The sequence below is a fragment of the Mobula hypostoma genome, chromosome 8 (assembly GCF_963921235.1).
Source record: "Mobula hypostoma chromosome 8, sMobHyp1.1, whole genome shotgun sequence".
Taxonomy (NCBI): Eukaryota; Metazoa; Chordata; class Chondrichthyes; order Myliobatiformes; family Myliobatidae; genus Mobula; species Mobula hypostoma.
Window position 1 is genome coordinate 25,431,296 of NC_086104.1, and position 27,007 is coordinate 25,458,302.

At 42.0% G+C, this 27,007-nt stretch overlaps 1 protein-coding gene across 5 annotated transcripts in view; it reads left to right on the plus strand.

Annotated features, from left to right (window-relative positions):
* Positions 1–27,007, plus strand: part of LOC134350076 (muscarinic acetylcholine receptor M3-like) — a 401,102-nt gene that overhangs the window by 280,650 nt on the left and 93,445 nt on the right. The window contains exon 1 of one of the 5 annotated variants that reach the window (XM_063055005.1): positions 11,231–11,264. The exons of the other annotated variants lie outside the window; for them this stretch is intronic. The gene's annotated coding sequence lies outside the window, so the exon portion shown is untranslated. Of the gene's footprint in view, positions 1–11,230; positions 11,265–27,007 lie in introns of those variants that run through there. 5 annotated transcript variants of the gene reach the window in all.

Sequence of the window (27,007 nt, forward strand, 5' to 3'; positions counted from 1 at the left end):
AACCAAAGCACCTGGAGGAAACCTACAAGGTCATGGGGAGAACACACAAATTCCTTCCAGACAATGGCAGGAATTGAACCTCAGTTGCCTTTACTGTGTCTACCATCTGATAGCTCATTGCTGGATACTGACCTTCACCACTATTCCCGGTTTTTGCAGTGATTCTTGAGGTGTGAGATGGTAGATTGGCTACCAATTCTGTGAAAGACAGCAGGAGAGATGGGAATTCCTTTTATGCCTATGATTTAATTATGACTTGCTTTTCAGCGAGGACATGGTGGTGTAGCAGTTAGCACAGTGCTTTACCAAACCAGCGACCAGGGTTCCTCTCCCGCCACTGCCTGTAAGGAGTTTATACATTCTCCCTGTAACCATGTGGATTTTCTCTGGGTGCCTGGTTTCCTCCCACAGTCCAAAGATGTACCGGTTGGTAGGTTAATTGGTCATTGTAAATTGCCCCGTGAAATCAGGGGTTACTGGATGGTGCAGCTTGAAGGGCCAGAAGGGCCTATTCCACACTGTATCTCAAAAAATAGAGTCATAGAGTCACAGAAAAGTACAGCACAGAAACAGGCCTTTCAGCCCATCTAGTCCATGTTGAAACCATTTAAAAGGCCTACTCCCATCGACCTGCACTGGGACCATACCCCTACGATCCGTGTACCTATGCAAACTTCTCTTAAACATTGAAATTGAGCTCACATGCAACACTTGTTCTGACAGCTCATTCCACACTCTCTCAACCCTCTGAGTGAAGAAGTTTCCCCTCATTTTCTCCTTACATGTTTCACTTTTCACCCTTAACCCATGACCTCTGGTTGCAGTCCCAGCCAAGCTCAGTGGGAAAAAAGCTGCTTGCATTTACCTAAAAATACCCCTCATAATTTTGTATACTTCTGTTAAATCTCCTCTCGACCTTCTACATTCTAAGAAATAAAGTTCTAACCTATTTAGTCTTTCCCGATAGCTCAGAACTTCCAGATGAGGCAACATACTTGTAAATGTTCTCTGTACTCTTTCAACCTTGTTTCCATTTTTCCTGTAGGTAGGTGACCAAAATTGCACACAATACTCCAAATTAGGCCTCACCGATGTCTCATAGAACTTCAACATAACATCCCATCTCCTTTATTCAATACTTTGATTTATAAAGGTCACTAATAAATAATAAAAACTAAGCTGATATTAGAAGCTCAAAACATGGTCAATGCTCATCTTCCTAATCCAAAGTACTTGCTTAGTGATTGGTCCCTAGACTCGAGAAACATGCCAACTCATCCACTTTAATTTGTTCATGGTTCCAGAAGTAGCCTGGGTTGGTTAAGCTGTCTTATGAGGAAAGGTCGGAAAGGTTAGGTTTGTGTCAGCTGGAGTTCAGAGTAGTGAGGGGAGACTTGATTAAAGTGTATAAGATCCTGAGGGTTCTTGACAGGGTGGATATGCAGAATGTGAGAATTAAAAAAAGATCTCCCATTTAGGTCCGAGACAAATCATAATTCCACCGGTCAGAGAATTATTGATCTTTGGAACTCTGTTTCCCATGGAGCAGTGCAAACAGAAGTACCTGTGACAGAAATGCACATTTGAAGTTACAGTCAAATCTGTCATGGTTTTATGATATGACAGAGAGGGTGGGAGGGGTCAAGCGAACCATTCTTACTGTTGATTCGTCTGTCCCTTTCAAAGGTTGATTGTATGCAGTTGTGCTGATCACATTGTGCAGTTGGTCCTCTAGCAGATTATCATCCTGCCTTAGCAGCTGGTAAACCAAAGTTCAATCCTCAAGTGATGCCGTCTGAAGACCTTTCACCCCTTTGCTCTTCCAGTGCTCACCTGCCTCTGTCCTAAAAATATTCCGAGAGTCTGCTTGCACTGTTCTTTGAGAAAGAGGGTTCCAAAGACCCATGACACTCTCTGAGATAGATATGCATAAAGAAATTACGAGTTGCAATAAGAAGTATTTTCAAAGAATAAATAGTGAAAAATTGAGCAAAATTGTGAAGTGTTCATTCAGAAATCTGATGGTGGAGTGTGCGTCTTCAGGACCCTGTGCCTCCTCCCTGTTGTTAGTAATGAGAAGAGAGCATGTCCTGGATGACTCTTTCATATCAGTGACCTCCGAGTTCTCGTTTCTCCCACTAGAAGAAATGTCCTCTGCACATCCAGATTTCTCAATGCGTTCTTCAGGAGTGCAACGTGACCAAAAGCATACAGTGTAGTGAAAGCTACCAAAAGAGGGAGGAAGAGGAAAGCTGTTCTTGCATGAGGTTTTCAGAGATGATTTATCTGACTCTCTGCTCAGCATGGTGCAATGAGTCCTAATGCAGGATCTCGACCCAAAACGTTGGCCATCCTTTTACACCACAGATGTTGCCTGACCCTTCGAGTTCTTACAATACTTTGCACTTTGCTCCCGATTCCAACAACTTCAGTGACTTGTTTCACCAAAATGTGTCTGGGTTTCGGTATTTGTATCCTCTTTCCTCATTTCCTCTCCTCACTGTTCACTCTTACAGGCTGGAGTGAACAATTCTTTTAAAATATGCATCCTATCCCATTGTGCTAAATGTGCTGCATAGTCGCAATCATGAAGCATGTTGCATGCATGGAGCTCAGTTTGGAAGATGATTTGAAAATGTCGTCATTACTTTAGAGCTCTTTTGTGTCACTAACCTGGGATGAATTTGTATGTAATTCCTGATTTTGGTTCCAGGGTCCACAAAATTCCTCAGAGCTGCCCCCCACCCCCCTTGCATCATTGCAATCTCAGAAGCTGTAGGACAAATCCCAAGTTTACACTTGTAAGCAGGGTTTTGCACTCTAAACTCTAAAGAATTTGTGATCATGGACCAGGAATCAGCATTAAGACAATCACTGGCCCGTGGATTTGCATTAGTGTTCCTGATTTTAACCACACAAGCCATACAATTGAGTTTCAGAATAGTAATGTACTAACAGGCAGTGCATTTATCTCAAATTCATCGCATTGCTGATTAAAATAAATGAATTAACAACACCATTAAACTAGCGGAGGAAGCAATCTCAGACAGTTAATTGTTTGGATAGTATCCCATTACATAATTACAGCTTCAGTGATACATTAGAATCAGAGTATGCTAAGACAAGCTGTATAACATTATAAATAGCAAGTCCAGGAAGAGCTCCTTAATAGCTGCAGAGCTATAAATGATTTGTGATCCAACTTGGACATCCTTGCCACTCTCCCATCTTTACACCAAGGTCCTCTTCCTTTGGAAGGCTCCTCTTGCTATGTGCGATATCACCTTGCACAGTGCTGACACAGCTTTGTCTCTCTGGTAAGTCTGAGTGCATCCATTTGAGTGTGCATTGGCATTGTCAGTCACCTGAAAGGAGATCTCTGGCATGGGTCATCAGACCATAGACATCTTGGCTCATATTGCTGGTTCCAAGCAGGAGGGAAGCTGCTGGCTTGCCACTTTTCCCTTTTTACTCTTTTTCCTCCAATGTGTCTTTCTTTGACCTTCAAGTCTAAATTTCTCCTTTGATGCAGACTTTTGCTTGGTGAAGGCATTGCTACTTATGGTGAATTCATGTCTGTGTTATTTTCCTTATGATATGCCATCAGCCTATCGTGATAGTCTGTCATGTGGAATTTTATTTCAAGATAGCATGGAATTCAATTTTGATGGTATCAGAAAGGTTCTGGCAGGCATGGTTTGGGATAGGTTGTTTTCTGGCAAAAAGATGCTTATTAAGTGGGAAACCTTCAAAAGTGAAATGCTGAGAGTAGAGAATCTGTAAGTTTCCATTAGAATAAAAGGCAAGACTAACAGACCTTGGTTATCGAGTGATAGTGGGACATACTAAAATAAAAGAAGGAGACACATGTCAGGTATAGACAGATAGGATCAAATGAGGTATAATGAAAGTAAAAGAACACTTAAGAGTGTAAGCAGGAGGGCTGAAAGACATATGAGGTTGCTTTGGCAGACCTGGTGAAAGAGAATTCTAAGGGCTTCTATAGCTATATTAAGAGCACAAGGATAGCGTGGGACAAAATCGATCCTTGTGACAATTAGTGTGGGTATCTATGCATGGAGCTGAAAGAGATCTTAATTTTTTTTCATCTGTATTTACTCAGGAGACAGACACAGAGTCTACGGAACTGAGGGAAAAGAGTAGTGAGGTCAGGGACTGTACTCAAAATGCAGAAGAGAAAGTGCTTGCTGTCTTAAGGTATATTAAGGTGGATAAATCCCCAGAGCCCGACAAGGTGTTCCCTTGGACCTTGTGGGAATTAATACAGAAACTGCAGGGGCCCTGCAGAGATATTTGAAGTGTCCTCAGCCACGGTTCAGGTCCCATTCACATCTTCGTACTTTCCCTTTAGCCTTTCTCACATACTGAGAAACAGGAATGCTGAGGTCAGTTTTCTAAATTTGTTGAGGGGGAGTTGGGGGTGAAGAGTACAGCAAAGTACAGGAGTGTATTAATAAATGATTAGAATTGGCAATAAATTGGCAAATGAAGTTCAACACAAGTAAATAGAGATGTGATTTTTTGGTAGGAAGAATGAAGGGGATAAATTAGTATCTGAAAGGTATGTCCAGGTGGAGTAGAGGAAGAGGGAGAGGCAAAAATAAGAAGGAGAGAATGGGAGGAGCAAAAAGGGAAAAGAGAGAGTGAGAGGCAAAAAGGACAGCCAAGATGGGGGGTGGGAATCAAATTGAAGAGATGAAGAGAGAGGAGGTTAGTTCTCAAATAGAGAAAGTTAGTAGACAGTGTGTGAGGGAGGATAGGCAGGGGACAGAGATCAGAAGCACTCACACCAAAGATGTAGGGGACAAGGAAGAAAAAGATAACAAAGTTGTTTGCTCCATTAAGGATAAAAAGAGAGTAAGAGGTGGAGAGTTTCTTAAATGCATCTATTTTAATGCTAGGAACATTGTAAGAAAGGTGGATGAGCTTAGAGCATGGGTTGACCCCTGGAAATATGATGTTGTAGCTATTAGTTAAACGTGGTTGCAGGAGGGGTGTGATTGGCAACTAAGTATTCCAGGATTTTGTTGCTTCAGGTGTGATAGAATAGGAGGGGCAAGAGGGGAAGATGTTGCATTGCTTGTCAGAGAAAATATAACAGCGGTCTTCTGGCAGGATAGATTAGTAGACACATCCAGGGAGGCTATTTGGGTGGAATTGAGGAATAGGAAAGGTGTAGTAATGCTTATAGGGGTGTATTATAGACCACCTAATGGGGACCGAGAACTGGAGGAGCAAATTTGTAAGGAGCTAGCAGATATTTCTAGTAAGCACAAGGTTGTGATTGTGGGAGATTTTAATTTTCCACACATAGACTGGGAAGCCCATTCTGTAAAAGGGCTGGATGGTTTGGAGTTTGTCAAATGTGTGCAAGATAGTTTTTTGCAGCAATACATAGAGGTACCAACTAGAGTTGGATCTCCTGTTAGGGAATGAGATAGGGCAGTTGACGGAGTATGTGTTGGGGAGCACATTGGGTCCAGTGATCAGAATACCATTAGTTTCAATATAATTATGGAGAAGGATAGGACTGGACCTAGGGTTGAGATTTTTGATTGGAGAAAGGCTAACTTTGATAAGATGCGAAAGGACTTAGAAGGAGTGGATTGGGACAATTTGTTTTATGGGAAGGATGTAATAGAGAAATGGAGGTCATTTAAAGATGAAACTTTGAGGGTACAGGACCTTTATGTTCCTGTTAGGTTGAAAGGAAAGGTTAAAAGTTTGAGAGAGCCATGGTTTTCGAGGGATATAGGAAACCTGGTTCGGAAAAAGAGAGGGATTTACAATAAATATAGGCAGCTTGGAGTTAGAGGTGCTCGAGGAATATAAAGAATGTAAAAAGAATCTTAAGAAAGAAATTAGAAAAGCTAAAAGAAGATACGAGGCAGCTTTAGCAAGTAAGGTGAAAATAAATCCAAAGGGTTTCTACAGTTATGTAAGTAGCAAAAGGATAGTGAGGGATAACATTGGTCCCTTAGGGAATCAGAGTGGACGGCTATGTGCGGAGCCAAAAGAGATGGGGGAGATTTTGAACAATTTCTTTTCTTCGGTATTCACTAAGGAGAAGGATATTGAATTGTGTAAGGTAAAGGAAACAAGAAGGGTAGTTATGGAAAGTATGACGATTAAAGAAGAGGAAGTACTGGCGCTTTTAAGCAAAATCGAAGTGTATAAGTCTCCGGGTCCAGACAAGATATTCCCTAGGACCGTGAGGGAAGTTAGTGTGGAAATAGCAGAGGCTCTGTCAGAAATATTTCAAATGTCATTACAAACGGGGATGGTGCTGGAGGATTGGCGTATTGCTCATGTGGTTCCATTGTTTAAAAAGGGTTCTAAAAGTAAACCTGGCAATTATCGGCCTGTGAGTTTGACATCAGTGGTGGGTAAATTGATGGGAAGTATTCTTAGAGATGGTATATATAATTATCTGGATAGACAGGGTCTGATTAGGAACAGTCAACATGGATTTGTGCGTGGAAGGTCATGTTTGACAAATCTTATTGAATTTTTTGATGAGGTTACTAGGAAAGTTGACGAGGGTAAAGCGGTGGATGTTGTCTATATGGACTTCAATTAGACCTTTGACAAGGTTCCACACGGAAGGTTAGTTAGGAAGGTTCAATCATTAGGCATTAATATCGAAGTAGTAAAATGGATTCAGCAGTGGCTAGATGGGAGACGCCAGAGAGTACTGGTGGATAACTGTGTGTCAGATTGGAGGACGGTGTGTAGCGGTGTGCCTCAAGGATCTGTGCTGGGTCCAATGTTGTTTGTCATATATATTAATGATCTGGATGATGGGGTGGTAAATTGGATGAGTAAGTATGCAGATGATACTAAGATAGGTGGTGTTGTGGACGATGAGGTAGATTTTCAAAACTTGCAGAGAGATTTAGACCAGTTAGAAGAGTGGGCTGAAAGATGGCAGATGGAGCTTAATGCTGATAAATGTGAGGTGCTGCATTTTGGTATAACTAATCAAAATAGGACATACATGGTAAATGGTAGGGCATTGAAGAATGCAGTAGAACAGAGGGATCTAGGGATAATGGTGCATAGTTCCCTGAAGGTGGAATCTCATGTGGATAGGATGGTGATGAAAGCTTTTGGTTCGCTGGCCTTTATTAATCACAGCATTGAGTATAGGAGTTGGGATGTAATGTTGAATTTGTATAAGGCATTGGTAAGGCCAAATCTGGAGTATTGTGTACAGTTCTGGTCACCGAATTATAGGAAGGATGTCAATAAAATTGAGAGAGTACAGAGGAGATTTACTAAAATATTGCCTGGGTTTCATCTCCTAAGTTACAGAGAAAGGTTGAACAAGTTAGATCTTTATTCTTTGGAGCGTAGAAGGTTGAGGGGAGACTTGATAGAGGTGTTTAAAATTATGAGGGGGATTGATAGAGTTGACGTGGATAGACTTTTTCCATTGACAGTGGGGAAGATTCAAACAAGAGGGCATGGGTTGAGAGTTAGAGGACAAAAGTTTAGGAGTAACATGAGGGGGAACTTCTTTACTCAGAGAGTGGCAGCTGCGTGGAATGAGCTTCCAGCAGAAGTGGTTAAGGCAGGTTCGATGTTGTCGTTTAAAGTTAAATTGGATAGATATATGAACAGGAAAGGAATGGAGGGTTATGGGCTGAGTGCAGGTCGGTGGGAATAGGATAGGGTAAGAGTTCGGCACGGGCTAGAAGGGCCGAGATGGTTATATATGGTTATGTCTTCAAACCTGCCCCCACCATATAATATGTTCATGGCCAGATGATATGCTGGCCTCAACTCCTCAACTGGGAAGCTTCTTAAAACTTGCAGAAGGAAACTAAGATCATTAGAAAGGAAAAGATGAATTATGAAAGGTAGCTGGCGACTGATAGCAAAAAAGATACTAAAAGCTTTTTTAAGTATATAAAGGGTAAAAGAGAGTTGAGGGTAGGCATAGGACTAATAGAAAATGATGCTAGAGATATTGTAATGAGAGATGCAGAGATGGCAGAGGAACTGAATGCGTATTTTGCATCGGTCTTCACAGTGGAAGACATCTGCAGTATACCAGACATTTAAGAGTGTCAGGCAAATGAAGTATGTGAAGTGAAAATTACGACTAAAGCTTAATGGTCTGAGGGCAGATAAATCTCCTGGACCTAATGGAATGCACCCTTGAATTCTGAAGGAAGTAGCTGGAAAGATTGCAGAGGCATTAACAATAATCTTTCAAGAACCATTAGATTCTGGCATTGTACCGGATGAGTAGAAAATTGCAAATGTTACTCCGCTATTTAAGAAGGGTGGGAGGCGGAGAAAGGAAACTATAGACCTGTTAACCTGACATCAGTGGTTGGGAAGTTGTTGGAATGTTGGAATCGATTGTTGGTTGTGAATAAGGCAAATGCAATGTTGGCATTCATTTCTAGAGGTATAGAATATAAGAGCAGGGATGTGATGTTGAGGCTCTATAAGGCACTCATGAGACCATACTTGGAGTATTGTGTGCAGTTTTTGCCTCATTATTTTAAAAAGGATATACTGATATTGGAGAGGGTTCAGTGAAGATTCACGAGAATGATTCCAGGAATGAAAGGGTTTCTGTATGAGGATTCTCTGGCAGCTCTTGGGCTGTATTCTCTGGAGTTCAGGAGATTGAGGGGGGATCTCATAGAAACATTCTGAATGTTAAGAGGCCTGAACAGATTAGATATGGAAAAGTTATTTCCCATGGTAGGGGTGTCTAGGACAAAAGGCCATGACTTCAGGATTGAAGGAGGTCCATTTAGAACAGAGTGGAGGTGAAATTACTTTAGTTGGAGGGCAGTAAATCTGTGGAATTTGTTGCCACGTGCAGCTGTGAAGGTCAAGCCTTTGGGTGCATTTAAAGCAGAGCTAGATAGGTTCTTGACTGGCTAGGGCATCAAAGGGTATGGGGAGAAGGCACGGGAGTGGGGATGATTGGAAGAATTGGATCAGCCCATGGTTGAATGGTGGAGCAGACTCAATGGGTCAAATGGCCTACTTCTGCTCCTATTTCTTATGGTCTTATGGAATTAATTCCTCTGCTGGGCCATTTCTCTAATCCTTGATCTGTTAAATATTTGTCCATCTCCACTTTTACATACTTCTTATGATCTAGCTCCCACCACCCATCAGGGTAGAAAGTTGCAGGTATTCACCATCCTCTGTGAAAAGAAATTTCTACATTTTTCGATTTTAAATTACCTGCTCCTTAGCTATGTTGCCCTTAGCTCTATCCGATTGTTTGAAACTCCCCTGGTAGTGAAAACACCCAAACATCTACCCTGAAAAGTCCCCTTAGGATCTTACGTGTTTGAATGAAATCACCCTTCATTCTTCTAAAGTCCAAGTAATAAAGACATATTATGTGGATAGTGAGGTCAACTGAGAAAATCATCAGGGTCTCTCTTCCCACTATTAGAAACATTTACACCACACGCTGCATCCGTAAAGCAAACAGCATTATGAAGGACCCCACGCACCCCTCATACAAACTCTTCTCCCTCCTGCCATCTGGCAAAAGGCACCGAAGTATTCAGGCTCTCACGACCAGACTATGTAACAGTTTCTTCCCCCAAACCATCAGACTCTTCACTACCCAGAGCCTGGACTGACACCATTCTACTGCCCTCTACTGTGCCTATTGTCTCGTTTATTATTTATTGTAATGCCTGCACTGTTTTGTGCACTTTATGCAGTCCTGGGTAGGTCTGTAGTCTAGTGTAGTTTTGTGTTGTTTTTTTACATAGTTCAGTATAGTTTTTGTGTTGTTCATGTAGCAACATGGTCCTGAAAAATGTCTTGTTTTTACTCTGTACTGTTCCAGCAGTTACGGTCGAAATGACGATAAAAAGTGACTTGACTTGACTTGATATAGGATATGCAAATAAAGTGTATAATGGTAAACCTTGATATGGAGGTGCAGAAAGAGACCTATGGAGTGTGAAAACATGAATGGGCTAAATGAACTGAACGCTCTGCTTCTGTGTCATATGTCCTTTATAATTCTTCCACCTTATTTCCTCTGGTAGAAATTTGTTTCTCTTGCCTCACATATTCATCTATATTCCCTCTATTCCATTGTCGACATTTCACTTAAGTGTTCCATGTTAGCAGGTTCCATATGCAAACTACTCTGTGGATAATGAGAAATTGTAACATTTGCAAAGTGAATCCTCAGGTTTGTTCCCAAAGTGACAAAGTGCTTCCTGTCCTGATATATAGCACTGCCACCCATAGCAGATTTAAGCTGTGAAAAGTTACTTTTAATTTTGATGACCTTAGTGATGTGGTTGGCATATCTGACTAGATGCTATTACTTTTAGCAGAGGGTGGCAGAAATTTGTGCCAATTCCAATAAATTCAGTCAAGCTTGATTCTTTAAATATCAAATAGTATGAGAATTTATTTCGACTATTTTGTGACAAACAGCGAAGTAGTGACAGTTGCAGTAAGACACAAATTGTTCTGCATAGGTCTTGTACAAAAATGTAACATGAAAACTTCTCACGTGCTTGCTGATAGAGCTGACAGGTTGTATCCCGTCATCTGATTAAGTTTCTTCTGTGCAAAACTACTTTATAGGGGGAAAAAAGTCAAGGACTTAATACAATGACTGTTTTTGTACCTGTCATCAATAGTTTTTATTCTCAATCTCTTTACACACTGTGAAAACAGATTTGAGAAAGATGAACTATTGGATCTATAATCATTTATCTAATGGGACGAATGCCTCCAGATTCTTAAGAGATTGGGAATTACGTTGATTGTGCCGTGTATGGTCCTTCCTATAATTAAAGGTAACATGATAATTTTTTTCGAAAACCTACAGCACAATGCAGGCCCTTAGGCCCACAAGGTTGTGCCCGAACACAGCACAAAGTTGTGTAATTAATGTCACAGAACTGGAGATATTGGCTTACTTACTAATTTCTCAAAAGAAAAATATGTCAGTGATAATTTATGAAAAGCTTTAAAATTAATGATCAACAATTAATTGAGGATCTATAAGTGAGTCTGCTTCCTCAGATCGCATCATTACACGGGTAGTACAAAGCTTCATATGAGCAAGTATCACTTGGTACGACACATCTTTACCCAATCCTTGGCATACATGTTAATACATTTCCCTGTAATAAGGCGGGGCAGCAGTCACTGTAAAAAGCAAGCAGTCGTTTGATCACGGCTCAGTGTGTGGGAGACTTGTGCTGTGATGGGTGAAGAACTAAGAGGTAAGAAACCTATTATCCTTTACTCAGTTCATTATGTGTAAAGTGTTTCCTACACTCGCAAACAATGTTGATGGTCGTAGTATTTTAAACCAGGGTGATTTTAAATCAGGCAGGAATTCAAGTGATCTGTATACTGTGAATGTCGAATGAGTAAGATTTGATGGTGAATGGGAATCTTTGCCAGACCTCAGCATTAACTATCAACTCTTTCCATGTCAAACATTTAAATTATTGAATGAAGCCACAGTGCTTTATAAATGGTTATATAATGAATTCAACAAGAAAAATCTAGTGTTGAACTTATTTTTCTGAATAAGACAGCTTAGGTAAGCAATACAAGGAAGCAGATTAACATAGATCGTAACATAGATTACCTTAGTATTGAGAAAACAGTGGAATATAGTGAAGGGAATATTGTCTGATTGAAGCAGGGCAATGGATTGCAAAGGATGGAATAAATTAGAAAGTTAATAGATGGCTCCTAAAGTTGTAGCAATAATGAAATATATTTCACCGTGAGATTGGCATAACATTACTGAGTCGTATTCGAGTAAGGAAACAGCTGCTTGACTGCAAATAGCAAGTTAAGAGAAAGTTTAATTCAAAGGTGTGTAAGAAGTGGAAAGACAGGTAAGGGGACCTACAAAGATATAAACAATGTTAACAGTAATTTTATAGCAGAAAGATTCTTTGGGGTGTAAACACAAGAAACTCTGCAGAAGCTGGAAATACAGAGTAGCACGTGCAAAATACTGGAGGAACACAGCAGGTCAGGCAGCATCTATGGAAATGAACAGAGTCAATAGTTTGGGCCGAGACCCTTCATCAGGATTGGAAGGCAAGAGGGAAGGTGCAGAATAAGAAGGTAGGGGAGGGGAAGGAGGATAAACTAGTTGATAGGTGAAGGCAGGTGGGTGTAGGATTTCCCTCTTCTCCTCACCTGTTATCACCTCCACCTGGTGCCCCTTCTCCATCCCTTTCTCTCATGGTCCACTCTGCTCTTCTATCAGATTCCTTCTTCTCCAGCCCTTTACCTTTTACGCCTATCACTTCTCAGCTTCCTACTTTATCTCACCCCACCCCCACCCACCTGGCTTCATCATTCACCTTCTAGTTTGTCCTCTTTCCCTTCCCCGCACCTTCCTAAACTGGAATCTTCCCTCTTCCTTTTCAGTCCTCTTGAAGGATCTCGCACTGAAGCATCGACTGTTTATTGACTTCTATAGACGTTGCCTGACTTGCTGAGACCCGGCAGAATTTTGTGTGTGTTGCTCAAGATTCAGTAATGAATGGATAGAGTCAGCAAGGAAGGTGAATGATCAGGCTTCTCGAAAACAAGGAAGGAAGTTGGCAAAATAGTCTGGAAGAAAAAATAAATATTCCCGTGCTTCTTCATAGTTGAAAGAAAAAAATCAATATGTGAAGATGTATGTTCAAGAATGCTTCACATTCCTTTATGTTTACAAGGGATCAGTGATAGTAGATATCCCAAAGTACATGTCAGCAATGAATTAATTTTGAAACTAGCTCTCACCCAGAAAATCTCCATCTCTTCAAATCTATTTCAACAACCTAAAGGAACACTTAAACTAGCTCTTTGACAAGAATGTTAATCATATCTGGAGATATCGATAACCTACAGGAATGATACCAATAAGCCTGAAATAGTGCAGAGGGTGTTGCCAGCACTTGAGGACCTGAGTTATGTAGAGAAAGGTTGAGTAGATTAAGACTTTATTCACTAAAGCACAGGAGAATAAGAAAAAAAATCATATAAAGGTATACAAAATTATCAGGAGTATAGATATGGTGAATTCATACAAGCTTTTTCTCTAGTTAGCGAGACACATGACTGAGAGGTCATGGGTTTATGGTGAAAGGTGAAATATTTAAGGGGAATCTGAGAGGGGGGCTTTTTCAGTCACAGGTTGGTCTGAGTGTAGAATGAGCTACAGGTAGAAGTGGTAACAGTAAGTTCCATTGTAAAATTTAAGAGAAGTTTGGATAGGTACGTGGATGAGAGAGGTAGGGAGCGCAATGGTTGAATGCAGATAGATGGGATTAGGCAGAAGACCAGACTAGCATGGACTCATACTTTAGCAAGGGTTCCCAAACTGGGGTCCACAGACCCCTCAGTTTATGGTAGGGGTTCAGAGCATAAAAAGGGTTGGGAACCCCTGTACTGTTTCTGTGTTGTAGTCATCTATTACTCTATGAATCTATTTATTCTTGCACTTCTACGTGTAGCATGAAAAATGGGAGCATGTGTAGGCCATTCAGCCCCTCAGTTTTATTTTTCCTTTTAATATGATCGCAGCCAACCTTCCACACTCGGCACCTGAGGCTCCGTAGCCTTGTAGGAATTTTTTAGTTTATATTGTGCGCTTATATTCTACTGTTACTGGTCATTCTACTATCATTCTTCTCTCTGTAATAAGCACACTAATTACTACCCAGTATGTGTATGGCATAATCATGTTTGTCACTTATCACTCTAAGTCCGGATGCTACTCAACAGTTCAGGCAGCAACTGTGGAGGAAAATGGACAGTCCACATTTATTATTTATTTATTTATTGAGCTACAACATGGATTAGACCCTTTCAGCCCTACGAGCTGCGCCAGCAGTAACACCCCTCACCCGATTTTACCCTAGCCTAATCACGGGATAATTTACAATGACCGATTAACCTACAAACCAGTACGTCTTTGGAGTGTTGGAAGAAACTGAAACACCCTGAGGAAGTCCACGTGGTGAATATACAAGCTCCTTACAGGCTACAGCAGAATGAAACCCAGATCCCTGCTACTGTAAAGTGTTGTGCTCACCACTACACTACCGTGCCACCCACTTCTGGTCGAGACGACGTGAAATGTCAACTGTCATCTTCCTTCAACAGATGCTACCTGACTTGCTGGGTTTAAACAGGTTTTTAATGTAGTGCTTCAGATACCAGTAACTTCATTCTGTTATGTCTCTAAGTGCAGATGCTATCTAAGTCTTCAGATGTATAAGACTAGATTGACAGGGATGGCCTGCTTCATTATTTGGAGTGTTACACTATGCAACCAATAGTGATCATCTCTCTCTGACTTTATAATGAAAGCATCTGACACACACTTAGCCAAACATTGCTTTGAAGTCAGGAGTATTTCTCTCAATTAATCGCTGGAATTTTCAGCTTTGTCCTTGTTTGGGATCACGCTTCTTGAGTTTGGGAGCTGAGAAAACATGAGGAACCTGCAAAGGCCATTGTTGATCAAGTTGTTGGGTTAAATTCTACATAGTAACACTGCCAATATCAAGTCCTGTCAATACTGTAGTTGTAATTGGCCAGATTGGATTCGTCCTGCTTCCCAATACACACATGAATCATTGACACCATGGTTTGGTGGATATCAGCACTGTAGCTGAATTGGAAAAGCTTGGGTAGATACAAGTGGTTTTGAAATGCGTATCTACAGCCCCACTGCTGGGTCATTGTTGGTCTTCACTGTATCCAGTGCCCTCAATGAGTTTGTAATACTGCTCATGTCTTCCACAGTGAAGAAAACACTAGCAATATACCAGAATTTTGAGAGTAACACTTGCAGTATGATGGATGAACTCAGCAGGTCGGGCAGCATCAGTGGAAACGATGAGTCGATGTTTCGGGCCGGAACCCTTCGTCAGGACTGAAGAATGAAGGAGGTGGAAGGATTTGAAGAATGCTTGTAGGTTCAGTTGAAAGACCAGTATTTTGAAAGACAAAGGGGTGGGGGAAGGGAAGCATCGACATCATAGGCAGGAAAACAATGGGTAGTAGAAAAAGGAGGCAGCACCAAGAGGGAGGTGGTAGGCAGCTAGGGGAGGGGGCAGAGTGAAATAGGGATAGAGGAAGGGAGGGGGAGGGAATTACCAGAAGTTGGAGAATTCTATGTTCATACCAAGGGGCTGGAGACTACCTAGACAGGATATGAGGTGTTGCTCCTCCAACCTGAGTTTAGCCTCATTATGGCAGTAGAGGAGGCCATGTATGGACATATCTGAATGGGAATGGGAAGCAGAGTTGAAGTGGGTGGCTACCGGGAGATCCTGTCTGTTGTGGCGGACGGAGTGGTGGTGCTCGATGAAGCGGTCCCAGATCCGTGGGAGCTGCCTATCACCTCCCTCATGATTCCGCCTCCTTCTACTACCCATTGTGTTTTCCCCTATTCTTTCTTCACCCTTCCTGCCTATCACCTCCCTGCCTCCCCTCCCCCACCCCTTTATCTTTCCCCTTACTGGTTTTTCATCTGGAACCCACCAGCCTTCTCCTTCCCACCCTCCCCCCATCTTCTTTATAGGGCCCCTTCCCTCTACAGTCCTGACGAAGGGTTCCGGCCCAAAACGTCGACTGATTGTTTCCACGGATGCTGCCTGACCTGCTGAGTTCCTCCAACGTGTTGTGAGTGTTACCCAATCCGCATGTCCATCCCCACGGATCTCCCACCCGGCACTTATCCCTGTAAGTATGTGCTACACCTGTCCCTACACCTCCTCTCTTGCCACCATTCAGGGCCTCAAACAGTCCTTCCAGGTGAGGCAACACTTCACTTGTGAGTCTGTTGGGGTCATCTATTGCATCCGGTGCTCCCGGTGCGGCCTCTACATCGGTGAAACCCGACGCAGATTGGGGGACCACTTCGTTGAGCACCTCCACTCTGTCTGCCACAACAGACAGGATCTCCCAGTAGCCACCCACTTCAACTCTGCTTCCCATCCCCATTCAGATATGTCCACACATGGCCTCCTCTACTGCCATAATGAGGCTAAACTCAGGTTGGAGGAGCAACACCTCATATACCGTCTTGGTAGTCTCCAGCCCCTTGGTATGAACATAGAACTCTCCAGTTTCCAGTAATTCCCTCCCCCTCCCTTCCTCTATCCCTATTTCACTCTGCCCCCTCCCCCAGCTGCCTATCAGCTCCCTCATGGTCCTGCCTCCTTCTTCTCCTACCCATTGTTTTCCTGCCTATGATGTCAATGCTTCTCCTCCCCCACCCCTTTGTCTTTCAAATTACTGGTCTTTCAACTGAACCTACAAGCATTCTTCAAATCCTTCCACCTCCTTCATTCTTCAGTCCTGACGAAGGGTTCCGGCCCGAAACGTCGACTCATCGTTTCCACTGATGCTGCCCGACCTGCTGAGTTCATCCAGTGTACTTTAAGTGTTGCTTTGATCACAGCATCTGCAGATTATTTTGTGTTTAGAATTTTGAGAGTGTCAGGGTGCAGAAGTGAGTGAAGTTGTCATTACTAGGATGAAGATACTTGGGGAAACTGAAAGGTCTGAAGGCAGATAAATTACCTGGAGCAGATGGTCTACACCCCAGAATTTTGAAAGAGGGGGCTGAAGAGATTGTGGAGGTATTAGTATTGATCTTTCGGAATCAATAGATTCTGGCATAGTTCCAGAGGATTGGAAAATTGCAAATGTCACTCTACTCTTTAAGAAGGGAAGGGAAGAAGAAAGGAAATTATAGGCCTGTCTGTCTAACCTCAGTGGTTGGGAAGATGTTGGATTCAATTATTAAGAATGAGGTCTCCAGGTACTTGGAGGTACATGATAAAATAGGCCAAAGTCAGCATGGTTTTCTCAAGGGAAAATCTTACCTGGCAAATCTGTTGGAGTTCTTTGAAGAAGTAACAAGCAGAATATACAAAGGAAAATCAATAGATGTTGTGTACTTGGATTTTTAGAAGGCTTTAGACAAGGTGCTCCACATGACGCTTCTTAACAAGTGCCTATAGCATTACAGGAAAGATGCTAGGATGGACAGAGCATTGACTGGTAGGAGCCAAAAAGTGGTTGAGGGGCAGATAGTGCAATGGAAACAGGAAGGCTGCAGAAGGACTTCAACAGATTAGGAGAATGGGCAAAGAAGTAACAGATGGAAGACAGTGTCAGTGACTGTATGGTAGAAGAAATAAAGGCATAGACTACTTTCTAAGTAGAGAGAAAATTCAAAAATCCAACGTGCAAACAGACTTGGGAGTCCTTGTGCAGGATTCTCTAAAGGTTAATTTGCAGATTGAGTCAGTGGTGAGGAAAGCAAATACAATGTTAGCATTCATTTCAAGAAGACTAGAATGTAAAAGCAAGGATGTAATGTTTGAGGATTTATAAGGCACAGGTAAGGTCCCACCCAAAGTATAATGAGCAGCTTTGGGCCCTTTATCTAAGAAAGGATGTGCTGACATTGGAAAGCGTTCAGAGGAGGTTCATAAGAGTGATTCCGGGAATGAAAGAATTACCACATAAGGAATGACTAGTGGCTCTGGGCCTGTACTCATTGGAATACAGAAGAATGATGGGTGTCCTCATTGAAACATCTCGAATGTTGAAAGGCCTCAACAGAGTGGATGTGGGGATTGATGTTTCCTGTGGTGGGGGAGTCTAGGACCACAGGGCACAGCCTCAGAATAGAGGGATGTCCATTTAGAACAGAGATGAGGAGGAATTTGTTTAGCTAGGGGGTAGTGAATCTGTGGCATTCGTTGCCACAGGTGGCTGTGGAAGGTAAGGCATTGAGTATATTTAAGGCAAATGTTGATAGGTTCTTGATTAATCAAGGGATGAAGGGTTATGAGGAGAAGCAAGAGATTGAGGCTGAGAACCGAATTAGATGAGTCATGATGAAATGGCAGAGCAGACTCGAAGGGCCAAATGGCCTAATTCTGCTCCTATATCTTATGGTCTTATTGTCTAACACAGTGAGTTAGTTGATTTTTCTGAAGATTGGCTTTTTAAGGGATTATATGTTATTTCCCTTTCTCTAGGATAACAACGATTTGTATTTATTAAAGGCTCAGTATGTGGGAGGCTTTTAATGGGCGGAGACTTTCAAGTTAATACCTGTTAGTTTACATCCCGTTCTTAATATTATTGAATGATCCCTAAAAGGTATAATCTATGTTGACAGTTGGAATATATTAACCAGTGAAGTCATCATGCTGGCATTTCAAATGATCTGTTTGTTGAGGATGTTAAATCCAGAGAACAGGATTTAGTATTAGAATGGGCATCTTTGCTGGATGTCAACATTCACTTTTAATGTTCCATGAGTTGCTCTCAGGAGGAGGATGCACGTCTGAACTCAATTGCAAAAGTTTCAGTTTTGACTCTTACGCTTATTTGGCTGGCTCTAGCATCGTTGAGAATAGAGATCTCCGTGAATCCTCCTCCTGAATGTACTCACTCAATCTACAGCATCATGCACGTGCTGTTTGCACTGTGTACAATCATTTTGACACCTGAGCTATACCACCATCTGGGATTGGCATTGGCTCATTACTATTATCACATGTATTGAGATGCTGTGGATAGCCCGTTTGTGTGGCTCTAGGCATATCATGCCACACATAAGTACATGTAAAAATGAAACAGTAAGGAATGGACCATTACAACCATGGAGAAACAAATGAAGAACGAAGGCCATGACAACATAGATTGCAAAATTAAGAGTTAATATCTAGCATATGAGAGGTATGATAAAGACACTGATAACTCTGAGATAGCAATTATCCCTGAGACAGTTAGTGAGCATTTTGAAGCTTTTGTTTCTTTGGCCTAACAAGAGAGGAATGGAAAGGGTATGCCATGGTGGGAGAGGTCCTTGGTTACGTTGCCCCTTTTACTCAAGTTAGTATAAGGAGTAGATGAAAGAACAGAGGGCAGGTTGGTTTGTGCAATGGACTGGACTGTATTCACAGTTCCCTGCAGTTCCTTGTGGTCTTTCCATATTACTCTGTGATGCATCCAGGTAAGATGTATCTGTAAAAATTGGTAAGGTTTATTGGAAACATGGGGAATTTTCTTAGCCTTCTGAGAAACCTGAGGAATTACTGTGTTTTCCTGGCAACAGTGTCAACATGACTGGGCCTGGACAAATTGTAGGTGATGTTTCAATGATAGGTTTGCCAGACACTACATGTAGGTTTAAGACAACCTGATCAAAGTGTTACAACTAAATATCTCATGCTAGATTTGCTCTCAGGTTCCCACCCATTACATTCTACACCCTGTGGCCACTTTATTAGATATGTCTGTTCATTAAGGCAAATATCTAATCAGCCAATCATGTGGCAGCAACTCAGTGTATAAAAGCATGGAGACGTGGTCAAGAGGTTCAATTGTTCAGGCAAAAGCTCAGAATGGGGAAGAAATGTGATCTAATTGATGTTGATTGTGGAATAAGACCATAAGATATAGGAGCAGAATTAGGCCATTTGGCCCATCTAGTCTGCTCCACCATTTAATCATGTCTGATCCAATTTACCCCACAGCCCCAATCTCCTGCCTTCTCCCCGTATCCCTTCATGTCCTGACCTATCAAAAATCTATCAACCTCTGCCTTAAAATACACATAAAGATTTGGCATCCACTCTCTGGCTAAAGAAATTCCTCCTCAGGCTGGGTCCTCTGGTCTTAGACTCTCCCACCATAGGAAATATCCTCTCTAACAAGGCCTTCCACCATTCGATAGGTTTCAATGAGGTTACCCCTCATTCTTATGAATTCTTATGAATATAGACCCAGAGCCATCAAACTCTTCATATGACAAACTGTTCAATCCTGGAATCATTTTTGTGAGCTTCTTTTGAACCTTCTCCAGTTTCAGCACATCTTTTCTAAGATAAGGAGCCGAAAACTGCTCACAATACTCCAAATGAGGCCTCAGCAGTGTTTTATAAAGTCTCAACATTACGTCCTTGCTTTTATATTCCAGTCTTCTTGAAATGAATGCTAACATTGCATTTGACTTCTTCATCACAGACTTAACCTGCCAATTAACCTGGTATATCCCTGATAGGTCAGGGAATCCTGCACAAGGACTTTCAAGTCCCTTTGCACCTCAGTTAATAGCCAACCCTTTCATCTATCAAAGTGCATGATCATAAACTTCCCAAGACTGTATTCCATCTACTATTTCTTTACCCATTCTCCAAATCTGTCTAAATCCTTCTGTAGCTTCTCTACTTCACATAGTAGCAACTCAAAACACAAAAGGATGTGTACAAAAAGGACGGGTTGCACTTGAATACCAGAGGGACCAATATCCTGGCAGGGAGATTTGCTAAGGCTGTTGGGGAGAGTTTAAACTAGAATTGTTGGGGGTTGGGAACGGAACTGATGAGACTGGGGAAAAGGAGGTTGGCTCACAAATAGAGAAAGCTTGTAGACAGTGCGAAAAGGAGGATAGGCAGGTGGTAGAGAAGGGACGCGCTCAGACCGAAGATTTGAGATGCGTCTATTTTAACACAAGGAGTGTTGTGAACAAAGCGGATGAGCTTAGAGCGTGGATCAATACTTGAAGGTATGATGTGGTGGCCAGTACAGAGACTTGGATGGCTCAGGGACAGGAATGGTTACATCAAGTGCTGGGTTTTAGATGTTTCAGAAAGGACAGGGAGGGAGGCAAAAGAGGGTGGGGCATGGCACTGTTGAACAGAGATAGCGTCATGGCTGCAGAAAAGGTGGACGCCATGGAGGGATTGTCTACGGAGTCTCTGTGGGTGGCGGTTAGGAACAGGAAGGAGTCAATAACTTTACTGGGTGTTTTTTATAGGCCGCCCAATAGTAACAGGGATATCGAGGAGCAGATAGGAAAACAGATCCTGGAAATGTGTAATAATGACAGAGTTGTCGTGATGGGAGATTTTAATTTCCCAAATATTGATTGGCATCTCCCTACAGCAAGGGGTTTAGATGGGGTGGAGTTCGTTAGGTGTGTTCAGGAAGGTTTCTCGACACAATATGTAGATAAGCCTACAAGAGGAGAGGCTGTACTTGATTTGGTATTGGAAAATGAACCTGGTCAGGTGTCAGATCTCTCAGTGGGAGAGCATTTTGGAGATAATGATCATAATTCTATTACAATAGCATTGGAGAGAGATAGGAACAGACAAGTTAGAAAAGCGTTTAATTGGAGTAAGGGGAATTATGAGGATATTACACAGGAAATAGGAAGTTTAAATTGGAAACAGATGTTCTCAGGAAAAAGTACGGAAGAAATGCGGCAAATGTTCAGGGGATATTTGGAGTTTTGCATAGGTACGTTCCAATGAGACAGGGAAGTTATGGTCAGGTACAGGAACCGTGGTGTACAAGGGCTGTAATAAATCTAGTCAAGAAGAAAAGAAAAGCTTACAAGAGGTTCAGAAAGCTCAGTAATATTAGAGATCTAGAAGATGATAAGGCTGATAGGAAGGAGCTTAAGAAGGAAATTAGGAAGGCCAGAAGGGGCCATGAGAAGGCCTTGGCAGGCAGGATTAAGGAAAACCCCAAGGCATTCTACAAGTATGTGAAGAGCAAGAGGATACGACGTGAAAGAATAGGACCTATCAAGTGTGACAGTGGAAAAATATGTGTGGAACTGGAGGAAATAGCAGAGGTACTTCATGAATACTTTACTTCAATATTCACTATGGAAAAGGATCTTGGTGATTGTAGTGATGACTTGCAGCAGACCGAAAAGCCTGAGCATGTAGATAGTAAGAAAGAGGATGTGCTGGAGCTTTTGGAAAACATCAAGTTGGATAAGTCACCGGAACCATATGAGATGTACCCCAGGCTACTGTGGGAGACGAGGGCGGAGATTGCTGAGCCTCTGGCGATGATCTTTGCATCATCAATGGGGATGGGAGAGGTTCCGGAGGATTGGAGGGTTGTGGATGTTGTTCCTTTATGCAAGAAAGGGAATAGAGATAGCCCAGGAAATTATTGACCAGTGAGTCTTACCTCAGTGGTTGGTAAGTTGATGGAGAAGATCTTGAGAGGCAGGATTTATGAACATTTGAAGAGGTATAATATGATTAGGAATAGTCAGCATGGCTTTGTCAAGGGCAGGTGGTGCCTTGCCAGCCTGATAGAATTTTTTGAGAATGTGATTAAACATATTGATGAAGGAAGAGCAGTAGATGTAGTGTATATGGATTTCAGCAAGGCATTTGATAAGGTACCCCATGCAAGGCTTATTGAGAAAGTAAGGAGGCATGGGATCCAAGGGAACATTGCTTTGTGGTTCCAGAACTGGCTTGCCCACAGAAGGCAAAGAATGGTTGTAGACGGGTCATATTCTGCATGGAGGTTGGTCACCAGTGCAGTGCCTCAGGGATCTGTTCTGGGACACTTACTCTGTATTGTGCTGTAGGTTTTCTATGTTTCTAAAAGTATTCAGACCTAGACAAGTAGTTCATTTGTTGTTCAGGCTAAACATCAAAATGGGGAAGAAATATGTTTCTAAGAGTCCTTGACTTTAGAATGATTGCTGGTACTTGGCAGAATGGCTTAAGTATCTCAGAAACTGCTGATGTCCTGGGAGTTTCACACACAAGTGTTGCTATAGTTTACAGAGAGTGGTGCAAAAGCAAAGAAAAAAACATCCTGAGAGCTGCAGTACTGTGGATGAAAATGACTTGTTAATGAGAGAAGTCAGAAGAGACTGGTTCGTGCCGACAGGAAGGCAAGAGTAACTCAAATAACCATGCGTTACAACAGTGGTGTGCAGAGGAGCATCTCTGAAAACACAACACCTCAAATACTGAAGTGGATAGGGTACAGCCACGGAAGACCATGAGCATGCACACAGCAGCCATCTCATTAGATACAGGAATAAAGTAGTCACAGTTTACAGAGCATGTAACTTTGCTAGAATTACAATTGTTCCTATAATACACATTACACACACATTACTTTGCAACTGCTAAGCACCATCTTAGTCCTGTATCAGAAAGGAAAGGATTATTATCCCTCAATATCTGGAGTTATCTGACTGTGTAAATGCACTGGAAGCAGGTCCCATGCAAGACCTAATCTCTGAAAACATGATGCATTGCTGAGGTGAATGAATAACCCATGCAAATTGAAAAACATGCAGTAAAAAGTTAATTGTTTTTGTTTGCAATATTGAATAATTTAATTATACATTTAGAGTGTAATTTTTATTTCATGGTGTATTCTATTTTTGCGATTTATTTATTTTCAATGTGGAGATAAAGTGAAGGGGAGGGTGATTGCAAACACTGAGAACTGAGCTCTTTTGCAAAGTTGACCATCATTGTTACCATTGGGAAGGAGGTACAAAAGCCCGGAGGCACACACGCACAATGATTCAGGAACAGCTTCTTCCCCTCCGCCATCCGATTTCTGAACGGACATTGAACCCATGAACACTATCTCACTACATTTTTTCTTTCTGATTTTTTGAACTACTTATTTTAACTTAATCATTTGATAGGCACATATTTACTTACTGTAATTCAGTTTTTTTCCTCTATATTTATTTATCATGTATTTCATTGTAGTGCTGCCATAAAGTTCGCAAATTTCACACGCCAATCCCAGTGATATTAATTCTGATTCTGGTAGAACAGATGCTGTAGCTCTCCAGGCTGCTCTGCAGGGACCATGAAAAGCACAACAGAGCAGGTGCCACAATCCTGCTGTGTGCTGCAAAAGCTCACCATTGAGAGAACGCAGATGAACTGGGATGTCGTGACACAGACAGTGGTGATACTGCACTTGGAGAATGTGTGCAGTTCTTGTCACTATACAATAGGAACTATGTGATTGAGTAATAGGAGTCACAGAAAAGATTGATAGAATGTTGTCAAACTGGAAGGTTTGAGTTACAAAGAATGACTGAATAGGCTACAACCATTTTCCCTGGAGCAAAGGAGGGTGACGGAGACTTCAAAAAAGATTTATGAAATCATACGAGAGATGGTCACAGTTGTTTCCCAGAGTACGTTATAAGGTAACATAATTGGTGGAAACGTACATAATTCACAACCACCGACACTGAGTGGGGTTTCACTTTACTCTGACGTGATGATGTAATTATGTAAAGGACTTCTAGCACACTTAGTGTTCAGTTTTATTTTGGTGTTAAATAAATGAGTTGCTACGGTTTTTCTCCTGAACAAAAACGGTTCCGTCGTTTTATTTGTGAAAACCTGCACTGATGACCCCAATGCTCTAGGACGATTCCAGAGTTATTGAAAATGTCAGCCAACACAGTCGCAATGAAACTGCCAGAATTTTGGGAGCAAAATGCCATTAATTGGTTTGTACAAGTTGAGGCCCAATTCATGTTTCAAGAAATCTCCGCCGACAACACCAAATATTTCTATGTGGTAGCGTCACTCAGTAACTCCATTCTGCGAGAGTGGTGAGCCTACTAGAATAATTGCCTGAACACGATAAATAACCAATCGCTGAAAATCCTCCTTTGACAGACTTTTGGACTATCGGAGATTGAGTGTGCCAAACAGATGCCCTCTTTGCTCGGCCTCGATGATGCTAGACCTTTGGAGCTAATGGACCACATACTGTCTTTCCTGGGAAATCACCATCCCTGTTTCATTTCTAAAGAACTTTCATGCAGTAAATGCCCGATCAATTTCACATAGCCCTCACTATTTCACCTGTGAAGGACTATAGGGAGCTTGCTAAAACGGCTCCTAAAACATCAGCACCTGGGTGGCACAAATGGGCACGCCATCTGATATTTCTTCTGACAGTGGTCCCCAATTCATTTCAGACCTCTGGGCTGGGATGGCACAGAACCTCGGCATTATGCAGCTCTGAGGGCTTCCCTGACCAATGAGTGATAGCATGATCGTCTCTTGTAGGTCCTGCTGGGCCTCAGAACAGCTCCAAAAGATGTCCTGCAGTCATCCGTGGCTGAGTTGGTATATAAGCAGCTGTTATGAGTGCCAGGTGGTTTCATTCCTGATGCCATGACCACCCGGTTGCCATCTCAACAGTGTTCCACCCTCCTTGGTAAATTCAATTCCTATTCACCTGTTCCTACATCCCATCGCGGTGTACAGCACTCTTGGGTTCCTGTTGACCTGCATTCCATCTTGTTTGTTTCGTCTGCCAAGATACACACCAACATCCTCTTAGGCCCTCTTATGATGGACCGTTCCAGATTTTGGAACAGGGAGGAAAGAACTTTAGATAAGAGGAGTAAACCTGAACATATTTCAGTAGATCGCCTTAAACCAGCCCACCAAGTTTTGGAGGATTCCACTACCACGCCCCTGGTATCACCATGAGCGGGTCAACACACCTCTGGATGAGCCAGAGGTACCTGCTGTTCCTCCACCTGTGGAACACAGGATCCAAGCCCTGCAACAGGCTTTAGTGTGGGGTAATACACTGACATTGAGGTGGGGTTTCACTTTAAGAGGCTGGTCTGACGTGACGATGTAATTATGTAAAGGACTTTTAGCTTACTTAGCGTTCAGTCTTTTTTGGTGCTCAATAAATGAGTACCTACAAGTGACTCCTAAACTAGAGGGCACAGGTTTAGGATGAGAGGGGAATATTTTAAAGGATGCACAAGGGGTGATTGTAATGTATGGATCTATTTCTTTCAGAGCAATGACCCCCGTCCGTTAGCACTAGGTATTGATCTGTTGTCTGCACATGCACATTGTTCTCTCTCTCTCTCTCTCTCTCTCTCTCTATCTCTCTATCTCTCTCTCTTCCCCCTCCCCCCCGCAATGTGAATACACCAGTTAAAGCTATTTCCCATGTGCATGCTGTTATTTAATTGATATGTAGTTGTGCCCAGTCACAACAAACTGGCGACGAGTACAAACATGACTGTCAGGAAATGTCACAAACTGCACCGACAGTTACAGGATCAAACAGCATGAGATGGCCTTCACACACGCCGACAAACACATGAGTACTGTGAAAGATGCGCTGAAATTGAAGTTATAATAATGTGGTGATGGCTTCAATCAGGAAAGTTGACGAATTTGACAGTGATAATGAAGACTGGGAGTTCTGTATTGAGGGGGTTGAACTGTATTACAACGCAAGCAAAGTAGAGCGCCAGCAGTTTTCAGATATGAATGGTTGAGAAAAATGCCACTAGACTGGTACTCTATCAAAGTTCTCAGTGTAACATCAACAAACAATGGCAGCACTAACCAGAGACTATCACAGCTGCTTAATGCTAATTAGAAGGTGTTTGAGAAGGGTATTGGTAAACTCAAAGGCGTGAAGGTCAGAATGGAACTGGATGAAACAGCAATACCAAGATTCCATAAAGTGTGTCCAGTGCCTTACACACTATGTCCTAAAGTGTCTGCTGAACTGCAGAGCATAGCGAACGTCTAGAATTCTCTCCAAGGTTGAATGGAGCAATTGGGCCATTGTCCTGATGATCAAGAAAGCAAAGGCCAGAGCTGTTTGTATATGTAGGGATTTCAAGCTGAGCATCCACCCAGTGCTGCGTACTGTGCAGTATCCCCTGCCACGAATATAAGATACTTTTGCATCTTTGGCAGGCGGGGAGAGGTTTTCAAAGATTGACTTGTCACAAGCCTATCTGCAAATGGAGTTCCTCACAATCAACACTCACAAGGGACTGTGCCAGGATAATCATCTCATCTTTGGTGTGGCATCAGCTCCAGCAATTTGGCAAAGAGCAATGCTCCAAAATATCCCAGGAACCCAATGTCAGAATCAGAATCAGAATCAGGTTTATTATCACTGGCATGTGACATGAAATTTGTTAACTTAGCAGCAGCAGTTCAATGCAATACATAATATGGAAGAGAAAAAAAATAATAAATTTAATTTTAAAATAATAAATAAATAAATTACAGTATACATATTGAATGCATTAAACAACGTGCTAAAATAGAAGTACTGTATATTAAAAAAAGTATACTGTATATTAAAAAATCCTTCATAACAT